This window comes from Heterocephalus glaber, unplaced genomic scaffold (assembly GCF_053883595.1).
Source record: "Heterocephalus glaber isolate CG9 unplaced genomic scaffold, H.glaber_assembly_v1.0 deba00001729, whole genome shotgun sequence".
NCBI classification, from domain to species: Eukaryota; Metazoa; Chordata; class Mammalia; order Rodentia; family Bathyergidae; genus Heterocephalus; species Heterocephalus glaber.
Genome location: NW_028258440.1, coordinates 2625057 through 2634636, shown reverse-complemented (window position 1 = coordinate 2634636; position 9580 = coordinate 2625057).

The window sequence follows — 9580 nt, the reverse complement described above, 5'->3', positions numbered from 1 at the left end:
GCCACAGCTGATCTAATGATGGTGGGCACTGAACAGAGTGTCTTAATCACTTTCCTTATTGCTGAGACACAATAATGGACTCTCACAACTAAAAGGAGGAGAGGTTTATTTTGGCTCATAGTCCGTAGAGGTTTTCGTTCCTAGTCAGCTGGCTCCAAGGCAGGACAGACTGATGAAAGGGCATAGTGGAGAAGAGCTGCTTGTGGCATGACACACAGGAACCAATGAGAATCAAGGGAGGCCCTTGGGTGGGAGGGAGAGAAACCCTTTCAGGCCACTGCTCCAGTGACCCATATTTTCTGACCAGACCCCACCTCCTAACAGTAAGTCAGCTATAAGCCCCCATAATTCAGTGACCTTTCAAGAGCCCCACCTTTGAGCTCATGAGGTTTTGGGGGGAACACCCAGATATGAATCATAACTCCGAGTAAGATTCTTTCGCTAGGAAATTTTAATTTGGGACCCAGTGATTTTCTGGTGAGTCTTGGTGCTTTGATTAAACTGAGTATGGTAGTACTTTTTTGTTGCTAAAACAAAATACACAAGATTGGGAAATTTATTAAGAAAAGTGGTTTATTTAGTTCACATTTCTGGAGGTTCAAGATCCTAGCACTGGTACCTGGGTTCTGGGGAGGGCCTCATGCTGTAGCATAACAATTCAGAGAAGCAGAAGGGGAAGTGGTAGCTTGCAAAGGGGCCAAGCATATAAAGCCTTGAGATGTATATATCTTTATCCCCAGTGCTCAGGTTGAAACCAGGGCCTCGTACATGTCAGGGAAGTGCCCTGAGGGTATGGTAATCCATGTATTGATGAAATCAGCAGAAATCCCAGAGAAACAGAAATCTGTCCTGAACAAAGGAGAATGAAACAGATATACAAAGAGAAGTGGCCACAGTGTTAGGAAAAACTACAGGGGGAAACCAGGGTGTTAATAGCGGTTACTTCTGGTTGCTCATCAAAGTTCTACAAAAGAAAAATTAAACTAGAACTGAGAATGGCTGTATGCAGACAGAGAAAAAACCCCAGCAATGCTATGATAAATGCTTTCTGACTATTTCATGTAGTCTAAATTGACCTACTGTCACATAATTTTGGAGATTTATAGGCTGAAAAAACCAACTGCTCTGTATCTCAAACTGAAGGTGTTATAATCAATGGCAAAGAATTATAAGCCACAGCAAAAGATAAAATTGGTGGTCTCAGCCTTTCTCAAGTAAGTTCTATTAATAAAACCACTGAGCAACTCCTCTGACAATGATCTGATTATGAGTGGTCTCATTAGCTAAGGTTCTTGTAGGGCTAGGGGATGGGTAGAGTGCGAAGACAAGTAGATTAAAATGGGACACTTCAGATTTACACACCATATCTTGTCAAGATATTTGAATATAGTTATTTTCACATAGAATTGATTAGAATCATACTTAAGTTTTTGAGGGAATTCTATTGTCAAAACCAAGAGCCTATTGTGGCTATTCAATGCTCAAGTAAACCACAGGTGCCTAAAAGGAAATGTTGAGAAATTGTGCAGTCTCCAGAATACTGCCCTCATATCTTCCACAAATTTGCTCATGAATTGAACAAGAAGGATGCTCTCAGAGAAAAGATTTTTTTTTAATGAAAGAAATTGGATAAGGGAGATTCTCCCAGACAGCAGAACCAGAAACTGTGAAGTTGACTCACTAAGGAATTTAATCTGCTGTCAGCACAGGGAATCCTTGTCATTCCCGTCTAGCAGGATTTGATACAAGCAGGATTTGATTGGACTGCTGTGTGTTGCCCTTGTACACACTTTCTGAATGGAGTTTTAGTGCAAATATCCTGTTCCAACTGCAGCATGTTATACTGGTTATGTGAAAAGACCAGTTGTTTTTATTTGTAGGTCACAAAACCAGACTTTATAATGAAGACTGCACACCATCTAGGGACTCTTAGTTCAGGGAGAAAGCTATAATCAGAGGAGACTTTTGGTCTGCTTCCCTTTTTCTATTTAAAGCCAAACAAATGAGTACTAACAGTGTCTACCCAAAGTGGTGAAATGTATCAGGCACTGTAGATTGCCTCTCTGTGGCCTAATATAACAGCTAACTCACTGGTTGGAAAAATTTTCAGTGGACATATTCTCTTGACATATTGTTGAAGCTTTCTATTTCTTCATTCTTCTTTCTGCCTAGAGCATACTCAAAGTGCCCATGAAATACAGAAGATCATGTGGCTATAAGTTGCAGGGCAAAAGGTCTACATGTTAAGACTTTGGGCACCTGCAGAAAGATGTCAGCCTGTTAAGAGTTTATGGGGTCTTCTTATGGCCTTCACTAATTGCCTGTGAAGAGGAAAATAATTGTGGCTGAAACTGACATGTTCAAAATTGAAGGGAATACAGTTTTGGTAGTGGCCATTTACACCTGTTACAGTAATTCAAAATGAATGTGACTCATATTGTAAAACTTGCAGGAGTAGAAAGCCTACATTATTTGTCTCAAAATAAAGATAGAAGTTTTCAAAAGCTACGACGATGGAAACACAGTTGGATGTAAGAATGGGGTTTGGGAAGAAATTTATCTCCCAGGCATCCCCTAAATATCTACTTTTACCAAAGAAGAGCCAATACCCGGGATTATCTGTGTCTTCTCACACTAATTTTTAATGACTTTAAGTGCAAAAGTCAAAAGAAAAATCATTTCAGTGAGAGACAGGGAGGCTGGGAAGATTTCTAAGGCCTGTTACCTGTTAGGCTAGGGTGAAGATCTACAGATATGAGTTGAAAGCATCTCTTCCCTCAACTATCACTCTATGAAATAAAAGATAAACCATATCTATTGTGTTAGAATTTTAGGTTCCTACCCCAATATCTATTTTCTCCTTTTTAAGAAACAGATACTCAGTTTGAACCTGAGCATATTGCCATTTGGAATAAAAGGCTATACGCCACATTTCCCAACCTCTGTTACTGCTCCTAGGCATGGCCGTGCCTTTAAATTCTGGTCCATGAGTCACAGGCAGTAGTGTTTTGTGGATCTTCCGTGAAGTTTCCTTAAAAGGGTGGAGGCATGCCCTCCTTCACCTTTCCCCATTCTACTACCTGGAATGTGGATGTGATAGCCATCGTGAGCCCTGAGAATGAGGCCATATCCTTAGGGGTGTTGGAACAGCGAGCTAGAAGGAATTATGTACTTCATATCAGCTTCAGATTATCTACTCACACACTTTTTTTTATAAAAGAAAGAAATAAACTTCAATATTGGGTAGGTCATTGTTATTTTGGGGTTTTATCTTATAGAGAACTAAATGTAATACTAAGTGGTGTACCTACAAGGTTGTTAAGGAAGTTATCATCTTTTCTTAAACCAGCTTTGTTTTGAATTCTCCTTATAACCAGAAGAATCCTGACAAACAGAACCCCATATTCTTATAATGTGTCATCCTCCACCCTGGTTTTGCTTACACTATGAATCATTTAGTGTAGTTTGTGCTTTTCTCACTGCTATAGATATTTGTTTCCTTCCATATCATGAAAGTAACCAAGATTTCATTCTCCCTTGTCTGATCTCCTTTTGAATCAGACACAAGAAGCCAACTACAATCTTGTTTATTGTTGATGTTTGGTTGGTTGGGTTTTTAAGCATTGCTTTATTTGGGGGAAATTATTCTGCATAGTCCCTAGAGGGAAAGGGAATTAAAAACAAAGGCTTGGGGATGGAAAAGTCAGAAAAAGCAAAATGGAAAAGGGCTTTGGAAAACCTCCTAAAAGACCTAGAAGAACAAAGAGAAGGAAGAGTTCTCTCATGCTGTGTCACACAGGCCTTCTCAGTGCTCTGGGAGACATGGCAGAGCTGCAGAAGAAAATGTCTGGATTGTACAAGCCGGGAGGCTGATCTCCAGGAACTGTGTCTCCCCGTCTTGCAAGTGAGACTCTTGTGTCCAGGTTTAGCATAGAAGTTGTGGGAGTCATCTGCTTTTATTTTTAAATTGTGGTAATACATACATAACACCTTAACCATTTCTAAGTGTACAGTTCAGGGGTATAAAGTTGTACTATCACTCACCTCCAGAAAGTTTTTTCATCTTGCATGACTGATATCCTAGCATTAAATAGTAACTCCCACTCCCTATCCCTCAGTCCTGGCAAACATCATTCTATCATCAGCCTCCATGCATTTGACTGTTCCTAGTAACTCATATAGTACAGTATTTGTACTTCTGTGACTGGCTTAATTCATTTAATGTCCTCAAGGTTCATACATATTATTGAATGAGATAGGGGTTCCCTCCTTTAAAGGATAACCACTATTCTAATGCACTTACATACTGTTTGTATGAATTCTACTGTTGTTAATATATAGTTTGTTTATCCATTCATTCATCAGGGGACACTTGGGTTGCTTCCACACTTTAGCTATTTGTGAATAATGCTGCTATAAATGTAGATGCATAAGTGCTTGTCTGAGACTTGATTTCAGTTCTTTATACAACCGGGAGTGGATTTATTATATGGGTCATTCTGTTTCACTTCTTGAGAAACCACCAAGCTACATTTCACAATGGCTATACCATATTAGTTCTTACCAGCAAACCATGATGTTCTGATTTTTATGTCCTTTCCAATACTTTTTTTTTCCTTTCTTCATTTTAAACATTTTAGAGTGTGTGTGAAGTGATATTTCATTGTGGTTTTGATTTGTATTTTCCCAATGACTAATGAGGTTGAGCATCTTTTCATATGCTTATTGGCCATTTGTATTACTCCTCCTCCTCCTCCTGCTCTCCTCCTCCTCCTATTTTGTGGTACTGAGGGTTGAAATCAGGGCTACACCCTCAGCCTTTTTTATTTTTGATTTTCTTGAGACAGGGTCTTACTATGCAGTTCAGGCTGGCCTTGAACTCACTATGTAGCACAGGCTGGCCTTGAATCCTCCTGCCTCAGCCTCCTGAGTGCTAGGATTCCAGGTGTGTGCCACCATGCCTGGTTTAGTTTTTATTTTGAGACAGAGTCTCACTAAGTTCCCCAGGCTGTCCTTGAGCTTGTGATTTCCCCTGCTTCAGCCCAGAGTGCTGGGATTAGAGACATGTGCTTTGTGTTCTTCTTTGGTGAAATATCTGTTCAACTCCTTTGCCCCTTTTCTAGTTGGATTTTGTTGTTGTATAATACAATTTTTATTCACTATTTTAGGTGCTAGAAATATAGCAATATGTTAGATAGTTAGATAGACCCTGTCCTCAAGAAACTCACAGGTAAGAGAAGGAAGCAAATAATAATAATAATAATAATAATAATAATAATAATAATAAAGTGTGGTGAGTCTAGTGACAATTACATGCTCAAGGTATTAGAAGAGAGTTACACTAGTAGGAGTGGGGAGCATGTGGGAGTCTTCTCAAAGGATGCTTGCCAGCAAAAAGGGAGGAGGTTGGCAGTCCAAGCAGAGGGAAAACCATAAGCAGTGGCTTGTACTCAGGAAACAGCAGGGTGGTGCTGGAGCCTGCAAGCATTTCTCTGCTGTGGATGCAAGTCCAAGGCAGGCAATGGCAAGAGACGAGACTGGAGAGGTAGACAGGGACTGGTTCATGCCGGATGTTAGAGACCACCAAACTTGTGTTTTAGATCTGCGCTTCCAAAGCCATTTTCACATCATATTACAGTATACTTGATGATTTTTGTACAGAACTCCTTGGGAGTTGGCTTGCACCTGCATGCTGCTGGATACAATAGGCCTAGGTTTCAGCTGCCCCTTCCCAATACAGCTAACCTGAGAAGCAAAGATGGGAAGCTGTATTGGGTAGGTTGAAGGCAAACAGCTACAAAAGGCTGTCAGCTCAAACTAATCAGGCATAGAAGGATAGTGAAAGTAATTTGGAGATAGAATTGATGCTTGGTAGATTGGATCTAGGGAACAAGGGAAGTACAGTCAAAGGAATTTTGGCTTGGGCAACTGGATAGAGATTCCCCATGCTTGAGAGGGAAGATTATAAATCTAGAGCTAGATGTAAAGTTTTGCTTCACTTTGAGATGATTGGCTAGAGATGGTTATTGTGTTCTTTACAGGCTGTGCTGTCTATAGAGAATGGAACCACATGGATCAAAACTCTAATTCAGTGTGGGCATTCTTACAACTTTCAAAGCAGCCATGGCAATGACTGTAATAGAAAACCACCTTTAAAATGTTTCTCAGTCCACAGCTTCAAAGAGGCAATGTCATAGGTACCTTCAGACTCCATCCTCTTGGGCGTGATTGGATGTAACACAGATAAGCAATCAGACTCAAGTAGAGCTGATTGGATTTTTTCTTATAAGAGCCAGACATTGGAGCCTAGTGACTGGGGCAGTTCTTTGCAGGGCATCACACGCAAAGGTCATACAGATCAGTGGTTCTCAATGTGTGGTCCCCAGATCATGGAAATCAATTGTCTGCGAACTAATTGGAAATTCAAATCCTCATATCTACTCAACTAGAGACTCTGGCACGGGTGGCAGCCACCTGTTTCACAAGGGGCTTCTGGTACAGGCTGCCACTTCTGTAGACTTATAAGATGGCTACCATTGTAAGAGTAACCCTTGCCAGTCCTCTGAGTGTGAGCAGTAAGCAGAGAAGTCTGGCCTGAGCATAGAGAGACAGACTGAGAGGCTGAGGTGGAGACAGTGAGGAGGAACCAGCTGCCTGATAACTTTCCAGTTCCATGAAGCCTAGTTGTTCTTTCTACAACTGGAATTTGTGAAATGCCTTTGATTTGACTGGGGTTTTCTTCTTCTTATTGTTGTTGTTTTTTTATCGTGTGGCTACTATTCCAGGCATCCCAAAGGATACCAAGGTTAGTTAAATCTAGTTCTTGCTCCTGAGAAGCCCAATTTAATGGCAGAGGCATTATAGATAATGTTAGAATTATTGTAGGGGAAGTGGGTACTAAGCTTTAGATTACTCGTAAGCATGAAAGAAAAATATTAGCTGCAACACAATGGTAGCAGGTTAAGTCTAGAGAAGACTCAAGGAGGATTTGATCGCTGGTATACACCCTGATGAGTAAGTTTGCAAAGAAGTGGGAGAGTGTTCCAAGTGGACCGAAAATTGGGGCAGAGATATAGGGAACTATGAGGTTTATCTGGAAAACAGTGTGTGATGCAAGGGCAAATCCAAATTAAAGATTAGAAGTGTAATTCTTCCTGTTGAAAATCAGGGAAGAGACTTCTTCCCGCTCCTTTTATTGAATCATTTCCTTCTCTGTCCTTTTCAAACACACGTAAATCTTTACAAGGGCTAAATAAATAAGGCTTTCTCCTAATCTCTCAACTCCAGGGAGACATCTTTTAGAGATACAAACATCAAGGGAGTTAGCGCTCCTATCTCCCAGTTCCCATAGGAGGGTAGGAGCCTAACATCTGTGTGGGGGAAGGGGGAAGGAACTTGCTTCAGTCTGCTAAACTGCTTCCTGTCACAAAGATATGAAAATACTTTTTGCCTCCAGATAAAGCCAACACAGGCAACATTCCTTTGTTATGATGGAACTGGACAAAATTTTGTGTCAGAAGAGGTGCTCCTCTCACTTGTGGACTGGTTATTGCTTATGGCGAGACTGTGCATGTAATAGGATGGATCTGCTTGGCTATATAAAGGGGCCAGAGTCCTTCCTGTCTCTGCATTCTCTGAGCAGGCCGCCTGAGATGTGTGTATCACATTCTGGTTTAATGTTTATTCAATAATAAAAGTCCCCCTCACACACACACAATACCTTTGGGGAGAGGATTTCTGAGTGGGAGATCTCTTTTTGAATTATATTTCCTCGAAAGTAATTTTGTCTGATGCATAGTCTCTCCTTGACCAGGCTCTCTTAAATTCCCTCCCAACTAGTCAACTTTTGGATTCCCATGTCTTTTTTTTTTTTTTTTTTTTGGTACCAGGGATCAAACTCAGGACCCATGTCTGTCTTTGCATGGCCCAATTTTAGCAAGAATTCTACTAACTGATTTAGCCAGAAGCCCCGATCCTCACTGTCTAATTACCCTCAATATCTGATCAGTTTCCTCATCTTCCACAACCCCTTTGATGAAGTCCCATAACCCCGGCCTGCCTGCAGCAAGAATCCTTTTGGCCAGTTTAGCCAGAATGCCCCTTCACCCCTGATGTTCTCTCCTAATAATTTTCCATCCACTGACTCCCACCCTGTTCCTTGGATGGAAATCTCCACTTTTCCTTGTTATGTTTAGAATTCAACCCAGTTCAGTACTGAGATCTCTTTTCCTTTATTGCAATAGTGCTGAATAATATGTTTTACCACTTTAATTATTGTGCAGCTCTGGTTTTCTTTGATGAGAAGTGACAGAAAGAAGAAAGATGAAGCTAAAGAGCAAGCTTGGGGCCAGAGGTTAAGAGTGCTATGTCTGTATGTAGGCCTCACCCCATAGCCATGGAGTGATTATGGAAGATTCATAGTCAGGGAAGGAAAATAAACAGATTTTGACTTTAGAAAAATGACTCCAGTGGTAATGTGGAGGAAGGATTAGAAGGAAGAAGGTTTGGAAAGGAGAAGTGGCAAAGAATCAAATGTGTATAGGATAACAATTTGTAAATACTAAAGGGTTTTTAGTCTCTTGTCACTCAAAAAGTTATTCCTTGACTGACTTTCTGTAAGCCACCATAACAATATCTGGGGTTGGTTTTTTTTTTTTTTTTTTTAACCCCACAAGGACAATATTTCTCCAAGATGGGGAGAGTAGAGGAGAGCAGTAGTAGGCGCGGCTGCATGTTGGCCACAATCCTTGACAATTTTACTGAATGCTTTTCATTTATCACTGGTCCCGAGCGCCTAATGATTCCCAAGATCCCAAGCACTGTTAAATTCTAAAATATTTCTGATGCTATCCATCAGGAGAAAGGAGCTGCTAATCACAGTGGCTGGTGGCTCAGTTTATGGTAAATGCTTAATATTATTAGTGAGTTCTTGTACTCAGTTGCAAAACTGGGGTGTGCCTGACAGCACAAATCCCTCATTTGTTGACAGCACCTACCTAGAGCCCCAAACTGACTATTGATTTTCTGGACTCACGTGGGTACAGGTTTTCCTAGTATAAACTCCTGTAAACGAATTCATGTTGAGACACTTAGTAGAAATCAAGATGAACCAAGACAACTTGAATGAACCACACACACGTTTATTAAATAGTTAACAAAGGCACATCAATAACCACTTACAACATATTTAATCAACACGGGCACAATTACCACTTAACTGCCAATTTTTCAAGAAAAAATAATTGTTCAACTCTTCAGGTCATGACAACTAAGGTCAAAGTCTCAGTCCCAGTCTTATTCTTCCCGCTCTCTTCTTGAGAACTGCACTGATCCTCCAGGGGTAACCGTGTGGTCTCTGGGAACACACTGACCAGAGACACCCCTCAGATTCCTTCTCCACTCCCTCAAATCCAGTTTTAGTGACCACACTGTCTTGTTTAGCAGGTGGTTTCTGCTGTCCACCCACTGTTACTCTATGATTTTCCCCCGATCTCACTCTGCAGTTGCACCTGAAAGCAGCACATTGCATCACTTACAGGCAGACACTTTCCCCTTCTCATCCAGAAAACTGTACCTTGCA